The following is a 25,176-nucleotide window of genomic DNA, read 5'->3' as shown; positions in this document are numbered from 1 at the left end:
ATGACTCATTTTTGAATGCTGTTTTTTATTAATGAGAAACTTTTTATAGATCAATTTTTGCACCTAAATGTTAAAATTTATTTGCACTTTAACTTGTCCTACTTTAAACATAACCATATTGTTTCAATTTTAAGCCATCAATAAATATTTAAAATTTATGCTTTGGGCCCATTCCACACAAAAAAACCAGTGATAAAAACTAGGACTATTTATTATTTATTTTTAACTGTATTTAGTTATTTCAAAAATATTTAATCAGAATTATAGTGTTGATTTATATTAAAAACTTAAGACTTTAGACCTGGTAGTAAACTAAAGGATCCTGTGGAAATAAAAACAAAACCCAAAAAAGTCCTCTCATTTTATAAGTAAAAACTTGACTTCACAATCATCTTAGGTAGCAGAGTTAACATGTACTACATCATGTTTCAAAATTAGACTTTTTGATGAAGTTTGTTTTAGTTTCAAAAGTTTTTACAAAGAATATCACATTCCAGATTTTTTTTTTTAATTTTTAAACTCAACAATTTTACAAGCATCTATAATATATAAAATGGCCATCTTATTTACATGTTTAAAGCTCTGTATAATTTTTAGTAAATAAGCTTTTAAATGTTTTACAATTTTTTAAAAACTATAGATATGTTATTTATTAAACAATCAATGAACAAAAAAAAAGAAAATTGTAGTATTCTTTTTGGACTAAGTAAAAAGGTTAAGGTTTTTTGAAAAATTTTCAAGGTTTTCTAAATGTCTTCAAGGTTCTTGAAACTATTATGTTTTTTGACCATTTTTAGTAAAAAATTAAATTAACCTTTCTTAAATGGTACAAAAATATTTAAAAGATAAATTAAACTTTAAATGATTAATAAAAATATGGATAGATTATTTATATCTTATCAAAATTTATTATTTATCATGGAAAATTGTTCAAAATTACAGGTTATTAGATGTTTTTTATATATTTGTTGAAAACTCAAGTTTTTTTCAAAAAATTTTAAATTCTAGGTTTTCTAGGTTGAAAATAGTTAAAAAGCTTAGTAGTTTTAAGAACCTTAAAGACATTTAGAAAACTGGAGAAAAATTTTCAAAAAACCTTTACCTTTCTACTTAGTCAAAGAAGAATACTGAAGTTTTCTTTTTTTTTTTTGTATATTGTTTGTTTAGTAAATAAAAAATTTACTGTTTTTACAAAACAGCAAAATATTAAAAAGCTTATTTACAAAAAATAGTAGTTTTAATTATGTAAAAAAGATGGTCATTTTATATATAATAGATGCCTTTAAATTCTTGAGTTTAAAAAAGCCAAAAAAACCTGGAATGTGATACTATTTGTGAAAATATTAAAACTAGAAGAAACTTCATCAAAAAGTCTAGTTTTGAAACATGCTGTAAGTACATTTAAACTCTGCTACCAAAGACTTTTTACTATTTTTTTAATCTTAACATTTTAATATTTTGTAAAAACAATAGATTTATTGTTTACTGAACAAAAAATAGAAAACTGCAGTATTCTTCTTAGACTAGGTAAAAAATAAAAAATTTTTGAAAATATTTTCCAGGTTTTCTAAATGTCTTCAAGGTTCTTTAAACTACTTGGTTTTTTGACCATTTGTAGTACAAAATATTAACCATTTTAAACTTTTTTAAATTGTATAAAATTTTTAAAAGATAAATAAAATTTTAAATGATTAATAAAAATATGGATAGATTTTTCATTTCTTATCAAAATTTATTACTTAACATGGTAAATTGTTCAAAATTACAGGTTATTTACATGTTTTTTACATTTTTTTTTTTTGAAAACTCTAGGTTTTTTTCAAAATTTTTCCAATTCTAGATTTTTCCAGTTTTTTTAGGCTTATTTGTTAAAGTTTAAATTTTTTTCTCAATTCTAGGTTTTTTAACAACTCTGCTACTACAACTGATGAGTCTGGATTACAAAATTTTTGGTGTGACTAGCTGATAGAGTTTTATATGCAGTTTATTTAGTTATTTCAAAAATATTTAAACAGAATTATAGTGTTGATTTATAGTAAAAAGTTTAGACCTGGTAGTAAACTAAAAGATCCTGTGAAAACAAAAATAAAACCCAAAAAAGTACTCTCATTTTATAAATAAGAACTTAATTTTACAATCAACTTAAGTAGCAGAGTTAACATGTACTACAGCATGTTTCAAAACTAGACTTTTTGATGAAGTTTGTTTTAGTTTTAAGGTTTTCACAAAGAGTATCACATTCTAGGTGTTTTTTTTTGCTTTAATTTTTAATCTCAAGAATTTTACAGGCATCTATAATATATAACATGGCCATCATTTTTACATTATTAAAAATCTTTATTACTTTTTGTAAATAAGCTTTTCAATACTTAACTATATTGTAAAATCAATAGATTTGTTATTTACTAAAAAAAAAACAGAAAACTGCAGTATTCTTCTTGGACTAAGTAAAAAAGTAAAGGTTTTTTAAAAATATTTTCCAGCTTTTCTAAATGTCTTCAAGGTTCTTGAAAGTACTAGATTTTTTTACCATTCATATAGGGTTGTCACACACTCAGGGATTTCAGGGAAACTCAGGGAATTTTTAAGTTGTAGAAAATCTCAGGGAAACCCAGGGAGACTCAGGGAAACTCAGTGATTTTTTATTCTCTTTTTTTAAACTCAGGGAAGTTTTGGTATTTATCTAAAAATTTCAGGAAAACTTTAAGATTTTTTTAAAAATCTCAGGGATATTTTTTTTCTAGATATAGAATGAGGTTTAGTAAATCCAGTTTCAATATTTTGTTCAAAAAAGTTAAATTTATTCATTTTAAGTGCTTATTTTGAAATTTTCAGCCTTGCAGCAAGTTCTTCAATATTCTTAAGATTAACATGGTAATTTTTTAATAAATAAAAATTTTTAAGGATTTGAAAAAAAACTCAGGGAAACTCAGGGAAGTTTAAGGTTACTCAGGGAAGTTTCTGGTCAATCAGGGAAGATTTTTTGACTCAAAGAGTGGCACCCTGTTCATAGTACAAAATTAAAGTAAAAATGTCTTAAATGGTTAAAAGATAAATAGGATTCTAAATGATTAATAAAAATATTGTTTAAGGTAGATTTTTTATATTCTATTAATATTTATAATTTCACATGGAAAAATTGTTCAAAATTACTGGTTTTTACATGTTTTATATAGAAATTTTTTGAAAACTCTAGGTTTTTTTCTAATTTTCAAACTCCTAGATCAAAAAACCTAATACTTTTAAGAACCTTGAAGACATTTAAAAAAACTGAAAAAGATTTTCAAAAAACCTTTACTTTTTTACTTAGTCCAAGAAGAATACTGAAGTTTTTTTTATTTTTTTGTTTATTGGTTGTTTAGTAAAAAACATATCTATTGTTTTAACAAAATATTAAAACATTAAAAAGTTTATTTACTAAAAATAATAAAGAGTTTTAATCATGTAAAAAACATGGCCACTTTATATATTATAGATGCCTGTAAAATTCTTTAGTATAAAAATTAAAGCAAAACAAAACTTTAAATGTGATACTCTTTATGAAAACCTTAAAACTAAAACAAACTTCATCAAAAAGTCTAGTTTTGAAACATGCTGTGGTACATGTTAATTCTGCTACCAAAGATAATTTACTATTTTGTTATTTTTGATATTTTACTATTTTTTATAAACAATAGGTTTGTTATTTATTAAATAAAAAATAGAAAACTGCAGTATTCTTCTTGAACTAAGTAAAAAAGTAAAGGTTTTTCTAAAAGAAGTTCTAGGTTTTCTAAATGTCTTCAAGGTTCTTGAAACTACTAGGTTTTTTGACCACTATTAGTACAAAATTAAAGTAAAACTTTCTAAAATAGTATAAAAATATTAAAAAGATAAATAAAATTCTATATGATTAATAAAAATATTGTATAAGATAGACTTTTCATTACTTATTAAAATTTATTATTTCACATGGAAAAATTGGTGAAAGTTACAGGTTATTATATTTTTTTTTTAATTCCAGGTTTTATCAACACTTTTCAAACAGGTTTTTCCAGTTTTTTTTGGCTTAATTGTCAAAGCCCAGATTTTTCCTCAATTCCAGACTTTTTAACAACCCTTCTACTACAACTGATGAGTCTGGATTACAAAATTTTTGGTGTGACTATCTGCTAGAGTTTTATATGAAGTTTATGTTATAGCAACTTCTGTCATTGAATTACATAGTACAGGTTGCTTTTAAAATCTTTATAAATGTATGATCAAAATAACATTAAGTAAAGCTGTTTATGCTTAAAGATATAAACCTTTAGCTAATTAAGCAATAAGAACTTTTTTAAATCTGAAAAATTAAATTAAAAGTCTTACATTATAAAATAGAAAATGCATAAAAATTGCCAATATTTTTTTAATATAATCAAGATTTCAAATTACATATTTTCCTGTCTATTAAATTTAAGGTAAAAAATAGTTATAAGATACACCACTAATGCTACTTTAAATTTTTTATAATAAGTTAAACTCTAAATAATATGTTTTTTATTGTATACAATAGTTTTTCTCACTTTAACTAAATTTGTTTAAGTTACATATAAAGCTTTTTCAAAATTAGAGACTTTTTGATGAATTTTGTTCTAGTTTCAAGAATTTCACAAAGAGTATTACATTCTAGGTCATTCCAGGTTTTTTTGTTTCTGAATTTTTGAACTCAAGAATTTTACAGGAATAAATAAAACTGCCATCTTTTTACATGACTTAAAACTCTTTACTATTTTTGATAAATAAGCTTTTTAATATTTAATTATTTTGTAAAAATAATAGATTTGTTATTTATTAAACAAACAATAAGCAAATAAATAGAAATCTGCACTAGTCTTCTTGAACTAAGTAAAATGTGAATTAGTTTTTTTTTCAAAATTAACATAAAAGTATGCACTAAAATAGTATAAGAACTAATGCTCTTCTATTATCTTCTGAAGTTCTTTTAACATATATAATTAATACACCTTTCTTTTTAATTTTATAACATGTAAATTACTTCCAGGTTTTCTGATTTCTTATAAAGTGTTTTATAGAACATGTTTTATTATCACATTTAATTAGAAATTTCTGGAAACTTAAAATTATGGATATTTTGAAACCTATGAAAAACTAAGTATTACGCAGGACATAATGAATACAAAAAAAAATCAGGATGACTCAAAAATCAGGATGACTCAGGCCAGTTTAATTTTTTAGAAAAATTCAGGATATTTTTAAAGATTTCTAAATTCTCAAGCCAGTTTTTTAAGGTTTTGAATGAGTTGTTGATTTAGTTTATATTTTTAGTTATTTTTTTAATTAATTTTATCGATTATAACCTGATTTTTATTGATTTTGTAAAAAACTTCTTTTCAAGGATTTTAAAAAACACATGATGAATCAGGATAGTTTAAGGTTACTCAGGACACTTTCTTAAGACTCAAAGAGTTGACTCAAAGTTACAAGTTAAATGTTTCACCTTAATGTTTTAAAAAAAATATTCTTGCAAACTATATAAAGGATAAATGCTGAATGTGAGTATTTAGTAATACATCATTTGACAACTTATATGAATAAGTAAAATTTAGATTGCAGTTTTAATGTTTTTAACTTTAACAGAACTTTTTAACAAGGTTGTTAAAATATTTTATGCAATTATTTGGTTATATTGAATAGTTTATTAGAATTCATTTGGGTTTTAATAACACTTTTTCTAAATAGTTGTTGCTCAAGTATTCAAGATTGGTTAACAGTACTTTTTCATTTTTTAAAACTTTGTTAAAATTTTAGACTGTTCAAATTTTGTTCAAACAATTTCAACATTGATGTATTACTTTAAAAACCATAACAAAATTACTAAGTGCTATTAAGTTTTTCTTGGTTATATCAGTTAATAAACTTAAATCAAGGGTTTCCAAAATAAGCCGTAAGCTACAAAAGGGTCATAACTTTAAACTATTTGCAGTTTATTTACTGATATTTTGGAAATTATTCTAGAGTTGGTGATGAGGAGTAAAAAAAAATGCCTTAGTTGCATATATGGGTGGTTTTGAAACTAATACTAAAAATTAGGGGAAACTTTCAAATAAAATTAGTTGTAAAAGGAGCCTAAGACTATAAATTTAAACTTACATAGATATAGTTGAGTAGATGATGAAGAGTAATAAAAACCCTTAGACATATTTAAGGGTAGTTTTGTGAGAAATCATATCTAATAGGGCATAGTTTTTTAATTTCTTTAAAGGGGGCCTTATGAAAAAGTTTGGAAAGCCCTGAACTAGGTCTAAAAAAATTGTGATGATTAACAACTTATTGATAAGGTATTGAGTAAAATAGTTTCTTTACAATGACTAAATTAAGAATTTGAAACCTCAAAAGTTGAGTTGTCATGCTCAATAAATTTTAACTATCTACTGCATGTGAAAAATATATTTTAAATACAAGTGTGACAGAGGTTGAAATTAGATTAATAATAATAATATTGGCTTACTTCTAAGTAAATGACTGTTTTTGTATAAAACTTTTAAGCAAAACAAAAAACTGTGTATTAGTAAAAGATAGTTTGTAATAATATTTCAGAGGCATAAACATTCATAAAGTGTGGCCTCATGGCATAGGACTCTGAGTAAGACTTTCAAAATCGAAAACTAGTGATCAACACAACATAGAAAAAATTAAAACAATAATTTTTGCTAAACATACTTTTAAATTTTTGGATGATGTTACAGCAAAATAAACTTTAGACAGAATTTAGATTAATAAATATTTTAATACCTAGGATTTATTTTGTAAGATATCATTTATTATTTGTATTCAAATTGTTCATATGGTTTTGTGCTTGACTGAGCATTCTAAAGTAGTCATTCAAGCTTTTAAACGAACACAAATGTTAACAATATATGCTTCTAAATACTTTGACTGAAACTAATATCAGCTGGTATTTAAAATAAACAAATTCTTCGTCATGTAATAAAAATTGATTGAGTTTTTTTTTAACTATTTGGTTGCTTAACAATTTTTATAAAAAAATTTGGTTCTGAACAAGACATTAAACTGTAACGTGGGTCCATAACTAAGCGGTTTTTTAGAACACCAGGATCTTCGAACAAACTTTTTGAGTGCTTTTTTTTTTGTTCTACAAACAATTTAAGAAAAAAACAAAAGTAAAAAGCTATAAATCACAAGATTTATTTAGCAGAATTACAAATTTTATAAGTTTAAGTTAAACGGTTTTTTGGTATGTAACTGATGTTGTTTAGTTAGCTTTGTCTGTAAATGAAATAGAAAGCAAATTATAAAACTATTAACTTAATACTTTAAAGTTGAAATGTTATTTTTAACTGGTAATTGATTATAATTTTTTTGTAGTCTGAAACATTTTTTACGCATGTAGTCAATTTAAAATATTTTCGAATCCTTTAAGTACTTGAAAGTTTCACATTCATTATATAATATTCAAAAAACCGTAACAATGGTAACTTAGCAATTTTAAGTTAAATAACTTGGGTTAGATTTCAAAAAAGTTAACCTTAATTTGATCAGGTTAATTAATGTTGCTTTGGTTTTGGTATCCGGTCAACTTATACCAAGTTTTTCTAAATAAACTTTCGTCGTAACTTATTTTTATCAAAGCCGATTAGTGTGATTTTATATTTTATTTTCCAATTTACTGCTAACGTTTAAATCGGGAAGTTAATAGTTTATTTCTTAGATAAGGCAGGTTTTTTTTTATGTATTATAACACCAGGTAAAAATTTTTGATAAACATATTAATGTCAAAAATATGCATCAAAAAAATACATATAAATACGACAAAATATTTAGTCCAAAGTATAATAGTCCTAGATAATTTACAGTAGCTTTACCACTGGAGCTGTATCCTAAGTTTTAAATTTAAAAACAATATGCTAAGAAATTTCTAAGCTGTTCTCTTTTTATAAGCAGCGAAAGCTTATCAGTCAGCAATGTTATTTATACAAAAACAGATTGATTCATTTTTTTTAATTAATCATTATTTTTTTAAATAGATTTTGTGATTTAAAACTAAAATGTCAAACAACTTAATAAACCATGATGAATGGCTCAACAACCTTCCAGAAAAGTACAACTTAGAAGGAAAAGAGCTGATAACTACTGAAGAAGTCATGGATTTCCAAGATTTCTACCGTTCGAGGTATATTTTCTACATTCAGCAGCAAGCAAGAATAAATCTCGACGCAGATGATACTGCGTTGAGGGGAGTTGGCTATAGTAGCTCTGAAGTAGGCCGACAATCTTGCTACTCTGTTTACAGAAGGCTAGAAGATATGTTCAAAAACGCGGAAGAAATTGAAAGAGTGTTGCAACTCAGCAAAGAAAATCAAGGCGACGAGCAAAACGCTGAGAAAGAAACCAGCAACAACTCAGCAGTTAATGATGAAAACAACAATCAAATTGCTAATGATGAAAACAATAATCCAATCGCTAACGATGAAAACGACCCAGCAGCTAATGATGAAAACAACACAGTTGCTAATGATGAAAACAATAGTCCAATTGCTAATGTTGGCAGCTACATTGAAGACGCGAGTGTTCCAAGCACTACGGATGACGTAAGCGAGTCGATGGCTCAAATCCACATCAGCATCCTTGGTCAGGGAGAAAGCAGCGATGACGTAGGTGATAGTGACAGCCAGGATAAGCAAAAAGACCCAATGGAAGGTTTCGTATGCATCAATGACTTCTCAGACGACAACAACCCAATTTACGATTTCGCTGAAGTCCAAAAGTTTGAAATAGGCGAAGACGAATGGTTTTTGCAGCAGCCGAAAATTTACCAGTACGTCCTTATGTTTGCCAACGCCTTGCAAACGCAGCTGAAGCAGCAAGACCTGCTGAGTCAAATCATCGAAAATGGGTTGGAGCTGCAGGAGTCTGAAATTGTCATACTTAAGTACGTGTACGAGAACCCTGTCATCAACAGCAGGTACATGAGAAGCCAAAACCAATTCGCGTTTGAAGATCATCATTTCCAGGGAGCTTACGAGAATGTGCAAACAGACTTCACTCAGACGTGGCCCGCTGTAGAAGTAAACGAGCAATCTTCAGCTTACGACAAGATCAAAGCAGAACTTTTCGATCTCCAGTTCAAAGTTCAGCCTGTGTTGATCACTTTGCAAATATTCGAACTTCAGATGAATGTTTCATACAAACAGATTCAGTGCAGCAATCTGTTGAACACTCTGGTGCAAATAAGAGAAAGGTACTTTTATTTTTACATGGTGAAAGAAGTAAGCATCCTTGAGGATCCAAAATACAGAAGATGCACCGAATGCCAAGATATCGGTAATATTATTGAGAACTGCAGAACCCGATACAACGAAGTTGACTATCTTATCAAAAAGTATGATGCTCTTTTTAAAGAATTGCGAGTCTAATTAACATTTATATTGATTAAGACGTTTTTTTTCGCATAGTAAATTTTTAGTCAATATTGCTTGTTTTTTTTACTTATAAATTGTATACTTCACGAATACGTTAAATATAGTAAATAATAATTAAAAAACTCTATACTGGGTTTTAAGAGAATTTGGCATAAGTACTGTAAAGCTTTGCTTATATATATTGCTTTGTAGTTGATTATAAATAACTTAAGAAGTATACCGTTAAGATAAGTATCTTTCAACACAAAAGTTTATTACAATTACAAATTAACAAAACTTTTTAATTTATTCAGCTTTACAGTTGCATCAATAATTAGTAAACTCAGCAAAACACAAAACAAAAAAGTAATTAAGAGTCATAAACATAATTAACCATAACATAAGAGCACTGTTTAACTAAACAAGGATTATGAAAAATCAAATTATCTCTGCCGACCTAACTTTGTTTTAGGTTATTTAAAAGAATGTATATGGCATCAATTTTTATTAGGTCAAAAATATTGTTACAACTTCTTAATGCTCCAAGTTTTATTTCGTTGTAACTTTTTTAACAATAAAGAATTTTAAATAAAAATTTCTGGTAATGAAGATCGAATCATTTCATTCAAAATTCAATTATAAAGATACAAAAGTTAAAAATTTTCGTTATTTTGTATAAATTGTAACACTCTGATGAAAATTTGTATTTATTTTAAATATATTTGTGTTTAGTAAAAGACCTTGTTTGATTTTAAGTACAATAGTAGATTTATGTTTAATAAGATAAATATCATCAATGTTTTTTATTAGACAAAGATAAGTTTATAAAATAAAGTAGAAGGAACTCATATATATGTCCTTTCATCTATATGATATGAATATATGATCAAAAAGCCATATTTGCAGCCGTATAGGTTTGTCTGAAATTGTGTTAAGTGTCATTCTGGCTGCTTCAACAAAAATATTTTAATTTTTCTGTTTGAAAGATCCATTAATCATTGCCTAGAGTGAGATCCTGCTTCTAACGAGGCATCAAATGTAACTTTAATTCTATTCCTAGGCTCTGTGCGTGGATAGAGGAATAGACGCGATAACGGTCGTATTTCTAAAAGCGAGAAAAAGTGGCTTTGTATTCCTAGTCTTTGTGCGTGGAGATATTTTTGTAGGTTTTATGCGGAGACACAACACGGTTGTACGTGTAGTAAGTTAACAACGATAGTAATATTTAACTAGTTTCGACAAAAAGATAGCCACCAGGGGTCGCATTCGTCGATAAAAGGATGATATGAGCTTTACAACTACCGCGTGCCTCAAGCTTAGTAAACAAGGTGTGGTTCCGCCATAGTTTACCTTCCTCGTTTGATAAGTAAGATAACTCTTAGAGAGATGTAAATTTTAAATTAAAAACTCAGATTTAGGTAGTGATTTTAATTTTATACAACATTTTGTTTTAAAAGCGATAGAATGTAACGATAACCGCGATAATGGACGTATTTATAAAAGCGAGAAAAAGTGCAGACTTACGATTTTCGAGTGATAATTTTAAACATGTTCAAATATATATCATTCAAATATAAGTGAAGTCAAGTTTCATGTTCTGTTTATATTAAATTAAAATGCCAATTTCTAAGTTTTTTTATAATATTTTGATAAGGCGTTTTAGCCATAGTTGTGGAAAGCGAAATAAAGTGCAGACTTACGATTTTCGAGTGATAATGTTAAATATGTTCAAATATAAGTCATTATAAAATTGATGTTTTTAATGATTTTAAGTAAACACGCGGATTTCTAAGTTTTTTTTATATAACTTTTTGATCAGGCGCTACAGCCATAATTTTATAGAAAAACAATAAAATTAAAATATATAAATCTGAATTAAATGTAATGATTAAGTTTGTGAGTTTTTTTACTTTTACGAGCACGAATCTTTAAGTTACTGAGAAATTAAACTTATAGCATGAACTTAAAAATATATATTTAAAATTAAAACAAATATTTTACAACAACAGACTTAAAATAAGAAATAGTACAGTGTAAAGTTAACGAGTAAAACCAGCTGCATGTATCAACAATTTACTTAACACAATACTGTAAGCCTCAATTTATTTAAGAAATTTAATTAGCATTTGTAAGTTATTGTCTATAAAACTTGTAAATGATTTTTTATTTCACTACTGGCAATGAATAAAAGTGAGAAGTTTAAGTTTTATAAATGATCATGTATACATTTTATTTGATACATTGTAACATTTTACTTTTTGGAGTTAAAATAGTTTTCATTTTGAAAGCCTATAAAAAGAAATAAATAAGTAGTTATAAAACTGTTTATCGAAATATAAAATAAAAATAACTATTATTGTTTAAAAAATGCTTTTTCTAACAGCAAAACTTTGAATTGCTGGTATAACTAAGTTTTCATTTACAAGGTTCTTTAATCAGCTATTTAAATACCTGTTTAACATGTGGTTCGATAGCTTATGCGATATTTCATGTTGCTTCAAAGTTTTATCGATATGTTTCAAAGTTGATGATCAAGTTATAAAAACAATTTTAACGTCTTACTTCATCATTAAAAATAAAATAATTTTTCAATAAAAAATTAAACAAAACTATTTTTATATGGATTTTAAAAAATTCAATTTATAGCCGGTCGCTACTTTTTTTCCACAAACACACACAACAAAATTTAGGTTCGAAATAAAACTTTAAAAAGTTAACAATACTGCTTACTTTTTGTTAAAACATCGAGTTATTTTTTCAGCTTGTTTAAGATGTTCTATCTAACTTAGATGGTTTGTGTAAAAGACTTGTAAATCAAAAATTGAAGTTAATCGCATCTAAACTCTAATTGTTAATTAGTTTCAAAACTTAAAATATTTTTATTTTATAAAAATGAAAAATATAAAGCTGAATGAACTTGGTATTAATTGTTAAAGTTTAATTAGAAAACTAATAAAAACTAACTTTTTCCTTACGTTAAACTAAATTTAAGTCATAGCTGGAATAAATCGTTTAAAATCAAGTGGTTAAATTTTCTAACTTCTCAACTGATTGTTTTAATAAAATTGGTTTTATAAGTATGTTTAATTTATATACCATAGCTACCTAACGCAACAAGTTTTTAAAAATTATAATATATGGTAAAAAGAAGAACAACTGTTTTTTATTTCGTCTCTACAACTTTTAATGATTTGATTAAAGTAGAACGTCATAATTTTTTATTAACTTGAAAAAACAATAAAATATTGTTTATTTAACAAATATAACAAGAATTGCGGTTTTAATTTTTAACTTATTTTAAATATAGTAAAGTATGTAAAACATTAAAGTAATTGACAGATTCAGCAAAAGTTTGAAAACACGAAAAACTAAGATAAAATAAATAATTGAAATTAGCTAATTTTCGACTTAATAAAGGTATAACTTACAGATTCATTAAATACATTTTTAGTCATTTAAAAAATCTTAAAAGTATAAGTAGTTTATAAAACTGAACAAATTGAATTATTTAAGGGCTACCGAACTATTTCATAGTTAAAAACAATTTTACAATACTCTCAAGTTTTTATAAAAATAAATAAAAAGTTTTAAATCAAACAAACTTGTTTAAAGAACATAAAACTATGTTTTTAAATATTGAAATCAGCATAAATTGAAAAAATATAAAATAAATAAACTTAATTTATTATGAGCTGAACAATATATATTTAGAATTTGAAAAAAAGTTTATTTAACTTTTTGTTGTTAAATACATTAGTAACTAATTTATCTCTAACAGTTTTATTAATCAAATAATCAATCTTCTTCAAACATCTATCAAAAGTTCGATACTTTTTTTCAGGAAGTTCTGTGCCACACTTATTTTCGACAAAGAATTCATCATTTGAAAATTTATTCAATACATAGGTTTTACATTTAGTTTGACAGATTTTGCACATGTGTTGACATTTTCCTTCCTTAGGTTGGTGTACTAAAAAGAATGTCCAGATAATATCAATTAGATTTAGTTGTAATTATGATTATTTGATACAGTAATACATTCATTACGTTTTAAAACACTCAAAAAAATTATCAGAGTAAAAAACAGTATACAGTTTAAGGCTAAAATTAATTTTAAGTCGTATTCTGTATTAGAACCACTTTATTTTAAGTAAAGTTTTCAATTTATATATTATAATATAAACTAACTAAAACTGCAGATAACTTGTTGGCACCTTTTTATACTATGTATCTTTGCAAATCTATACGTCAACATATTACATTCTCCTTGGCACCAAAATTCAACAGGATTGTTGTCACTAAAACGAACAGTATTTGAGCTGGCAACTGCAATGACTAACGCGAGAAAGAAAAACAACTTCATTTTTTAGTTTTTAATCTAAAATGAAAAAAATTTAAAGTAAGCTTTAATGTATTAACCAATAAAGAACATTACGAAGATGATTTTAATGTTTTAAGATTAAAAATTGAAGTCAATTTTTAATATAAAAAATCTTAATTTATTTACTACGCCAGACAGTTGCTATAATATAAATAAAATTGTGTGAAAATATTAGAACTCGGGTGTATATATACTCTCGAATCTTGCTTCGATGTTAGGAGAAAAACGTTGAGAAGAATGTCCAGACACAATTTTGAGACAGCAGTAAGAATTGACCGACAAGTGTCTGAGAAGTGTCAATACAACGTTTTTAATTATCTAATTTTAATTTTTTACGGTAAAAGACAGTGGTAGCGGAAATGAAGCTTCCTTCTTACAAATATTTGAAATTTTCTCTGTCTGCATGTGTGGTAAAAATTTGACGCAATTTCTGTCGAGTTCACTTTGTTGTTAGGAGAAATTTTGTTCAATCACACATTTTTGTGTTGATTGTCGCAGGCGATAAGTAAAAACATCAGACACTTTCTTTGATGAATTATTCTTCAGACAAATTTTTAAAATATTTTTAGTCAATTAGTCTGCGTTGAAAGCTTTCACCTGTTTTCAGAACGTTACAAAAATGAATTTTATTAAACAGATAAAAAACTTAACTACGTTTTATTATTATAAAATATAAACTTATATTTTACAAAAGTTTATTGCTATAACGTAAATAAAGTTATGTTCAAAACGTTATACTTTTAGTGTATATTTAGGAAACGGGTCACTTTTGCACGAGCGTCACTTTTGCACGAGGGGACACTTTTGCACGGCGTCACTTTTGCACGCAGGGTCACTTTTGCACGAGGGGACACTTTTGCAGAGCGTCATTTTTGCACGGAGGGTCTTTTTTGCACGAGGAGACACTTTGTTACGGCGACTTTTTTGCACGGAGGATCACATTTGCACGAGGAGACACTTTTGCACGCAGGTCCATTTTTGAACGGCGTCTCTTTTGCAAGGCGACATTTTTACACGTTAAAACTTTTGCACGACGTTAAATTTGCATGGCGACATTTTTGCAAAGCGTCACTTTTGCACGGCGTTATACTTTCACGGATATAATTATGAACTGCAAAAAATTTAAACAATCAGTAACTTTTGAACGGAACTTCACTTTTGCACGCTTCTACGTTTATTTTCTCAAATAAAAATTTAAATAAACATTTTTTTTATCAACTTAAATAATATTCGCTTTTAAACGCAAGTCTTCACGATAACATTTTTTTACGGCAGCATTGTTGCACAACGATACTTTTGCACAACGTCACATTTTTACGATGAAATTTTTGCACAGCGACATTTTGGCACGATGACTTTTTCGCACGGAACATCAGTTTTGAATTTTGGTAAAAAGTATTTTAGCTAATACCAAAAAAACTGAAAACTAAAATTCTATAAAATACTTAAATTAAAGGCAAAATATGAAAGACTTAAAATATTTAAATATTTTTTTGTCCTAGTTTCTAAATAAGTTAAATTTTTTGTCCCTGGTATGAATCTTTTGTAAATAGTTTTATTTTATCTTTTCGTTAGTTTGTTTCAAACATTAACTTTTACTGTTTAAGTTTTTAAATCTTTCATTATTTGCCTTTAATATAAGTATGTTATAAAATTTTGTTTTTCAGTTTCTTTTTGTGTTACAGATTTGCTACTAGCTAAAAAACTCTTACCAAAATGCAATATAGTGCGAAAAAGTCATCGTACCAAAATGTCGCCGTGCAAAAATTTCATCGGAAAAGTGTGACTTTGTGCAACAATGCTGCCGTAAAAAATTGTCATCGTGAAAAAATGTCGCCGTGCAAAAGTGTCTCCTCATGCAAAAATGACGCTGTACAAAAATTTCCCTGCGAGCCAAAGTGACGACCGTGCAAAAGTGTCTTGTCGTGCAAAAGTGACGCCGTGCAAAAGTATCCCTTCGTGCAAAAGTGACACCCACTCGTATATTTACTACTGAGTCTTGCTTTGATGTTGAGGAAAAAGTTCTAGAAGAAAGTCCAGACACATTTTTGAGACAGCAGTAAGAATTTACCGACAAATGTCTGAGACGTGACATTTGACCAAGTGTAAGGTCACAACAATTCAAAATATTTTCTTTAATTTCATTAGATAAAAAGCAGAAGTTGCGGAAATCAAGCTTCCTTTTAACATAAACGTGAAAATTTTTCTCTGTCTGTCTGCATGTGTGGTAAAAGTCTGACGCAATTTTCTGTCAACTTTCGCTTTGTTCTTAGGAGAATTTTTGTTCAAATTTCACACATACTTGTGTGGGGAGTCGCAGATGTTGATTGATTACGATAAATAAAAACGTCACATGTTTTCTTTGATGTAGGTCGAATACGTAGCAGCGGAAATCAAACATTCTTCAGACAAATACTCAAAAAGTTCACTGGTCAATTAGTCTGCGGTAAAAACAATTTATTTTTTAGTTTAAGTCAAAATTCAAACGGCAGTCAACGATTCTGTTTCCTTATAAACATTTGTTAATGTCCAGTCACTTTCTCCTTCAAAAATACTGACTGATTTTTTTGATAACTATGAATGGTAACTTTAAATATCTATGTCTAATCTAAAACATAATTAAAAGAAATTTAGGTTTACAAAGACGTTTGTAAAGTTTTAAAATTGTATAAAGCCGTAAATATAGGATTTGAAAAAACTCAATAAAATATATTTTTATATATGTAGAAATTTCTTACAAAAAGCGTGATAAAATTTCTGAACTAGATAAAAAATCAAACAACAATCTTTTTACAGCTTTCGCTTATCATAATAAAATAATTAAAAACCCGGCTTATTTAATCGAATTATAAAATATATCATTTAAACTTAATTAGATTTAACGTTCGAACAATTTTCTTTATAATGTTTGCAATCACTTTAGTTGATTGGAGTAAGACACAAATTTCGTAGCGAAAAATTAATACGTCATTTCTTCGTTTACAACTTTCGACGATTTATACTTAAAATCAACAAGTTTTTTAAGTTTTTTTTTAATTATCACTTGAGTATTAAATTGTGTTATGTTAATTTAACATTACTTTTTATGCTTTAAGGTGTTCGTAGTAGATGGTTTTTTCATGAGTTTAAAAAACAAACTTAACTTTATAAGTATTAAAAAAATAACATCTGTAGAACTTAAAATCTATTAAATAGAAAAATGATGTTTTTTTGTTAAACGTAATTTTGCAATGTAAAATTAGTATTTTAACAGGTTAAAATATAGTAAAAAATAATCTCCGATAAACAATTATTTCTCTGCTATTATAATTTTACTTGAAAATCCTGCATTTTAAAGTTAATTGTTTTAATATTTACACGAAATCGATAAAATAAACTCTAAAAACGAAGTAAATCGCTTTTATTTATTTAGTCAAAATTTCGAAAACAATTTTTTTATAATAGCCGACTTTACAAAAATTAAAAAAAAATATCGCCGCTTTACTAGTTAATTACGTAAATTTTCGTACCGTTACTTGTTGCATACATTTAGAAATCCTGATTGAGATATATCTAAGATAGAGTTTATTGTGCAGTACTTTTTGTTTTTGTTAAAAGAATTTTTATGTTAACTTACTTATGCACTTTTCAGTTGTCATATAGACTAAACTTTTGTTATACGGCAAAACCCTGGTTTCAAGCCGAACGCAAACGATTTTTGGTCAGTTTGAGTTAAAAAAAAATAGTTTTTAAAAGTTTTTCTACTCACTTTTTTTCTTTGATACGATTGGACAAAAGAAAAAAAGCTTGTCATGATTTGCGCTTATATCATTCTACATTTGTATAGCTGCTGGTCATTTTTCTTGACACAAAAGAAAAGTTTATATTTCATTTATTACGTCATTTAATTTATTTTTTGTATGTTTTACCTTATCTTGCATCAGTGGCGTAGTGTGGTACTTTGGTCAGGGGTTGCGCAATTTTTTTTTCAAAATATCCCATAAGTTAAAACTTTTGTAATTAGCTATAAAAAGATCTTTTTATAAGTAATATAATCGAAATAAATTCATCAAGTAAAATTAGTTCGATGTAACTTTTTAAAACGATACTTATACATTACAAAATTAAACAACTAAAAAAAGTATGAATTTCATTAGAATTACTTATACTTGCACAATTGTAAACTTACTAAATAAAAATTATTTTTACCACTTACAGTAAACGTTATATTTTTAAAAATGAATATATTCAAAAAAACGAAAGTATCTGTTTTATTTACGAAGAAAAATATCAATCTCTTTAATATACAATACAACAGTGATAACAACACCTCATTGCACATTATTTAAATAAAGTTACACAGAAGTTAAAATAGACCAACTTTATAACTGTTATTACAATTTATTACATTTTTGTAGAATAGTTAAAAGTATACTTTTTAGATTTAATTTATCTGATTGTATTTGTTAAAATAAAAATCACAAACAAAATTTATTTCTCATAGGCCGACACGCTTGTTCTTGTATCTTTACAAAAATAAAGTTCAGAAAACTAGCAATAGTCTAAACATTTATTGTAGCATAAAAAAAAACTTGTAAAGTTGTTTAACTTTCCTTTAAGCATGACGTATTTTTGTAAATTTTTTGTAGAATAATCTGTCATAAGGTTATACCACTGCGGTGCACTAATTAGTTGCGTCCTTTTTGAGTCTAAATTCTTATGAAGTTAATGAAGTTATAAGTTTTTTCCTTATGGAGTTTTTCATCAACATCGGTGCGCACTTTCGCTTGCACAGATTTCAATTTATTGGGTAATTTCCCTAAATTGTCATTAATTAGTATTCCAAATTTCGTTTAACTTTTTAAATACTAGATAAACATAGTTGAAAAAAGACAAGTTAAGCAGCAAAAATGAACAATAAAAGATAAAGATATTACATTCTTTTTTTTTTACTTCTTTTCTTTTTTTTTGGTGGCACGCATGTGCCAGTGTCGCACCCGACGATACGCCCCTGCCTTGTATGATTAATCACTAGTACAAACTGTGAAGTCAAAAACTAATATAAGTGAATCGTAATTATTTTTTTTGTTATACAAACGTTGTATAATATCAAAAATTTTTCATCTCTTATAACTTTTAACTTCGAAAACTAGCAAATAATACATTGCTACGTTTAACTATTTTAAGTATGGTTATATTTGTATAACGAGTATGAAACATTAACTTTAAATTAATCGCTGACAGAACACAAAAAAAGGATTTCAAACTTTTTTAAAACATTTATTTCTACATTTAACTTGTCAGTAAGTGTATTTTAAAAGTAAATGATCGAGGCAAGAAAAACATGTAACCTTTTTTAACAGTTTAAATTTCTCTATTTTCGTCACTTATTTACCTACATTGAAGAAAATGTATTACTTGTATGAAAAGAAAGTGATTTACTATTAGTTAATCACTGTATTGGTCTTTCAAAAACTTAACTGTGAATTACTTTTTTATTCTAATTATTTTAAAGAAAGTTTCAGCTAAAAATTTATTCGAACACGAAACTAATTTATAAGCACTGTATAATATTTACAATGGCCTCTTAAAAAACAACTAATTGGATATTAGTATCTTAATTTAATTTTCTAAGGAAGTCTCATGAAAAAGATAGCAAATATTTTTTCAAAGTTGTTATTATTAAATAAATTTGCAAAATGCTGTAAAGGACGTTTAAGATAATACACTTTTTTTATGTGTTATACATCAAAATTTTATAAAGTATGCCTAACAAAAAACGATATTTAAAAAACGATTTGCATGGATTTGAAAATATTTTTCTACAAACAACGACTAATAACATCAATAGTTTGACCTAACTCTTAAGTGATGTTTCAAAACAAAAATTAAAAATTTTCTTCGTATAATTTATTAACAGATATAAAAACTCATCTATAACGTTTTTATAAAAAATATCTTCTACTTCGATAGTATATTCTAATAAGATTTTATAAAAAAAAAATTAGTATTTTGTTTATAAACTTATAATGGGCTGGGTACATTTACACAGAATCAGTTGTAATTATAAGTTATAATTTCATACTAAAATTATAAAAAACTGTTAAGTTAACTTTACTTATGCGATAAAAAAAAAAATTTAAATTGTTGAATTATGTTTTTGTTTGACGGTTTGGGTTATTATTGTTATAAAGATTTATTATACATTAACAATCAATGATAAAAGTACGATATTGAATTAAAACCCTGGTACCTTATATATACCAAGTTTTTATGAAGATTGATTCTGTAGAGATATATATATTGTTCAGCTGGTTTATTATTTTATGAAAGTTTGTTGTACGATATAACCTTCTACTACCTTTAAAACTTAGAAATTTGTTATAAAGATTGACTTTGAGCATAGTTGTGATAATACTATAAACTAAACTAAAAATAAAATTAAATAAAATATATTGTACATTTGCTAAGAAAATTATCAAGTCTATGTTGTGATCCAAATTAAGGCTTGAATAAAACTTATTAATGACAAAAAAAATATAAGTATGTTTAAATTATAATTTGAAGTGAAAAAAAAAGACCTAAATTTAACTATGTATCTATAAATATTATAACATACATTAAGCTAGCAAAGTTAAAACTTAAGCCTTTTAGAAATTAAAGATTTTATTATCTTTTGAAGAAATTATCCTAAACCTATGTTTAAATACATATTTGTAAGTCTTAAAATTTAAATATAAAGTTTGTAAAGTCTATTAAAAGAACATTTGGATCTAAAATTCTTTATATTAATGTTTTAATTATTTTTAAGCTTGGCTACAAAGTTACACTTACTGTGGTCATATATTTGTTTTTTATTTATTTACTATTTATTAGGTAATTATTTTAATGAAAAAATTCAAATTTTAATTTTTCGCTAGTAATCTTTATTTATTATGATCAAACATTTATTTCATATTTAACAAATAAAAAATGATTTTTTGTATGGTATCTACAAAACTTAACTTCTACTAACAACCTTTTTAGTTTTATTGTTCATTAATCTTTTGAGCAGTAAAAGGGCCATATGGGACCACAAGATTCCCTTCCACTAGATACTCTGGAGTTGAAAACAAAGAGGAAAAAAAATCTTTGGTGTTTTCAAAACTAGTTTTTTTTGAGTAATCTTGTTAAAGGGGGCCATAGATTTTTACTTTCTTTAAAGGGGGCCTCAAGTTTTTATGCATCCTAACAGCAAGAATTTTTTTATTTGTATAAATATGACGATAAAAATTATCTCAAGTTTCTAGTAATGAATATTTTACAGGTGTTATGTATCTTTAAGTTTAGATTTTAGAAATTATATGCACAATTTAGAACATTTTGAGCTATTTATAATTAATCAGCAGCGAAAACTCTACATTCAATTAAAGTTTTTGTGTACAAAAACAGAAGCTTTCAATGGTTTTATTTAAATACTAATCATTATTTCTTATAGACTTTGTTTTTTAAATTCTAAAAATGTCAAACAACTTGAAAGACCATGATGAATGGCTCAACAACCTTCCAGAAAAATACAACTTAGAAGGAAAAGAGCTGATATCCACTGAAGAAATCATGGATTGTCAAGATTTCTACCGTTCAAGATACATTTTCTACATTCAGCAGCAAGCTAGGGAAAATCTCGACAATGAAGACACCGCTTTGAGGGGAGTCAATTACAGTAGCTCTGAAGTAGGCCGTCAATATTGCTACTCGGTTTACAGAAGGCTAGAAGATATGTTCAAAAACGCGGAAGAAATTGAAAGAGTGTTGCAACTCAGCAAAGAAAATCAAGGCAACGAGCAAAATGCTGAGAAAGAAAACAGCAACAACTCCGCAGTTAACGATGAAAACAACCCGGTAGTTAATGATGAAAACAATCCAATTGCTAATGATGATAGTAACATTGATGACGCAAATGTTCCAAGCACTATGGATGACGTTGGCGAGTCGATGGCTCAAATTCACATCAGCATCCTTGGTCAGGGAGAAAGCAGCGATGAAGAAGTTGATAGTAACAACCAGGATAAGCAAAAAGACCCAATGGAAGGTTTCGTATGCATCAACGACTTCTCAGACGACAACAACCCAATTTACGATTTCGCCGAAGTCCAAGAATTTGAAATAGGCGAAGACGAATGGTTTTTGCAGCAGCCGAAAATTTACCAGTACGTCCTTATGTTTGTGAACGCCTTGAAAGTCCAGCTGAAGCAGCAAGATCTGTTAAGTAAAATGATCCAAAAGGGGTTGGAGCTGCAGGAGTCTGAAATTGTCATACTGAAGTACGTGTACGAGAACCCTGTCATCAACAGCAGGTACATGAGAAGCAGAAACCCATTTGCGTTTGAAGATCATCATTTTAAGGGAGCTTACGAGAATGTGCAAACAGATTTCACTCAGACGTGGCCCGCTGTTGTAGTAAACGCGCAATCTTCAGCTTACGACAAGATCAAAGCAAAACTTTTCGATCTCCAGTTCAAAGTTCAGCCTGTATTGATGACTTTGCAAATATTCGAACATCAGATGAATGTTTCATACAAACAGATTCAGTGCAGCAATCTGTTGAACACTCAGGTGCAAATAAGAGAAAGGTACTTTTATTTTTACATGGTGAAAGAAGTAAGTAGCCTTGAAGATCCGAGATACAAAAGGTGCACGGAATGCCAAGGAATCAATAGTATTCTGGAGAGCTGCGAAACTCTATACGACGCAGTTGACTATCTTATCGAAAGGTATGATGCTCTTTTCAAAGAATTGCGAGTCTAATTAACATTTATAATTGTTAAGGCGCTTTTTTTCGCATAATAAATTCGTAGGCAATGATATTAGTTTTGTTTTGTTTATTCATTGTATACTTAACATATACGTCAGCTATCGTAAATGATAGAATAAGTTTACTCTTATGGACTTAAAAGATTTGGTACAAGTACTGTTTTTTCCTATATTTATTGCTTTGAAACTATTATAAGTAACTTGAGGCTTTAGAAGTATATCGTTAAGATTGTTTGTGTTTTTTTTGAAAAGAGATAAGTTTTTACAATGAAGTAGAAGGAACTATGTAGACATGTCTTTTCATCCTTCTATGAGATGTAAATCTCTGACCAAAAAAGTCGTATTTCGGGCCGTTTAGGTGTTCTGAAATTGTTTCAAGTGTCATACTAGCTTTTCCCGCGGCAAATGTTCGGCTGTATCTATTTTTCTGTACAAACGTGCTACTTTTTATTGCGGAAAGAGATCTTGCTGTATGGGCATCAAATGTAACTTTATTCTTAGGTTTCTGGCGTGTAGAGGTGTTCGTAACTTTTTACGTTTTTTGGCGTTTGTAGTTTTTCTAATACACGGTTTTAAGTTTGGTTATAAATGGCAACAAAGATAGGTACAAAGGGTCGCGAACGTCTGTAGGCGGATTTGTCTGAACAACCCTCCCGCCTTAAGGTAAGCAGCCCTCAGTTAAAAATGTGCCGCCACAGTTTATCTTTCTCATTTAGTAAACTGGATAAAGAAGAAAAGAAGATTATTTAAGAAATAAAACAAAATAGAATTGTGCTCTTAATACTATATAAATAATTGTTCAAATGCGATAGAATTTAATGATACACGTGAATTTGGACGTATTTTTCTAAGCGAGAATTTCATATATTCTAATTTGTTGTAGAAATACGACGATTTTAAACACTTTTCTTCAAAATTTCGAACAGGCAATTTAAAATTTTATTTTTGTGAATATTTTTTTTAATAATATGGTAAAGCTTGTTTTTATTACTGTTCGAAGCAAACATCGGTATAGTTTTTGAAAAAATAAAATAAAACATAAATTAAAGTTATTTGTATTTATTTTTAAATAACTAATCTATGATAAAGGGCTTCAAAAACGAAACTGATACTAGCAACTTGAAAGCGAACTTAAATATTCTTATACTAGTTTAAACTAAAACCATAAACTTATACAAGCTGTACGTAGTGCAAACTTACGTATTAAAACACTGGGATACAATTGTATTCTAGGTTTAAACAAGTTATTAAAAATCAATATTAACAAAACTTATTTTTTCTTTTACCCATTTGGAATAGATGAAAGTTTTATTTTAAGTTATCTAAATAACTTTATATATATATTTTTTATATGCACTAATTTTTTAAACGTAACAATATTTTTCTTTTTTCGTTATAAAATAACTTTGAACTAGAAAGCTTTTAAAAAGACGTTTTAAATATGTATGTATAAAAACATATACTATTTATATTAGGTAATTTGTTTAAAAGATGGTTAAAACTTTAATTACTTAACTACTTAACTAAAATGTTTTGTGGTATCAACACGGTTTTTTAATCAGTTTTCAATATTTGTATTAACTTTATTTCATTAATTTTTACAATCTTTCATGTTGCTTAGAAGTTTTATCGATATTTTTGAGTTTAATGATTAAATTGTAAACATATTTGCAAAGTCTTACTTTACACTTTAATAAAATGTTGTTAAATTTACGAGTTTTAAAAAAGTCTAAAATAGTAATCGTTTTTAATTAAAAACATGATCTAAAAAAAATAGCTTTTAGCTTGCCGATTTTTAACAAGCCCAAATACACAAAAAAAACTACATCAAAACTATAAATAATCAACAGTACTGCATACTCTAAATTAAATCATCGAATTACTTATAGCCTATTTAAGATGTCCTTTCTAACTTGGTGTATAGGTAAAACGCTTGTAAAAGTAAATTAAAAATTGAAGCTAGTATTATTAAAACATTACAAAATAAATAAATTAGCATTATTAAAACTATTCTATATCTTAAAAACGTATGAGTATAAATTTGAGTTATTTTCTATTAATACTTTTTAATTGCGATAACTTATAAAACCTGGTTTTTTCCCAACATCAAACTAAACTAATTACAGAAATAAGATTAAGTATTTGATACTACAGTAAATAGTTTACTAACATGTTAACCAATTAATTATTACACACGATTTTAGTTATATATTTTGTTTATTAACTAAGCGTAAAAACTCAATTTAATGCTTAAAGAGAATACCAAAGTTTTGTTTAGCTATAAGTTATTTGTTCACTAGTGGTTACGGTTACAACTTAGTTATGATAAATTAAACTCTATAACTCATATATGAATGTTTTTTATTTTTCATAAATAAAATTTAACGTCACAAAACATGTATCTTTTTGACAATAAAATATGTTCTAGATTTAATAAAAAATCAACAAAATTTTAAAAACACGAAAAACTAAATAAAAAAATAGTAATTTTAATTTACTAATAAAAAAAAAAGAAAACAACTAACAAATTCATTAAACATAGATCATTTTACTTTTTTATTCTGAGCAGCTTATAAAGTTAAAAACTGTACATGTTTATCTATTTAAGGGCTATTAAATTGT

Source organism: Thalia democratica, chromosome 1 (genome assembly GCF_965202585.1).
Source record: "Thalia democratica chromosome 1, ktThaDemo2.hap1.1, whole genome shotgun sequence".
Lineage (NCBI taxonomy): Eukaryota > Metazoa > Chordata > Thaliacea > Salpida > Salpidae > Thalia > Thalia democratica.
Note: the sequence above shows the minus strand (reverse complement) of the source record.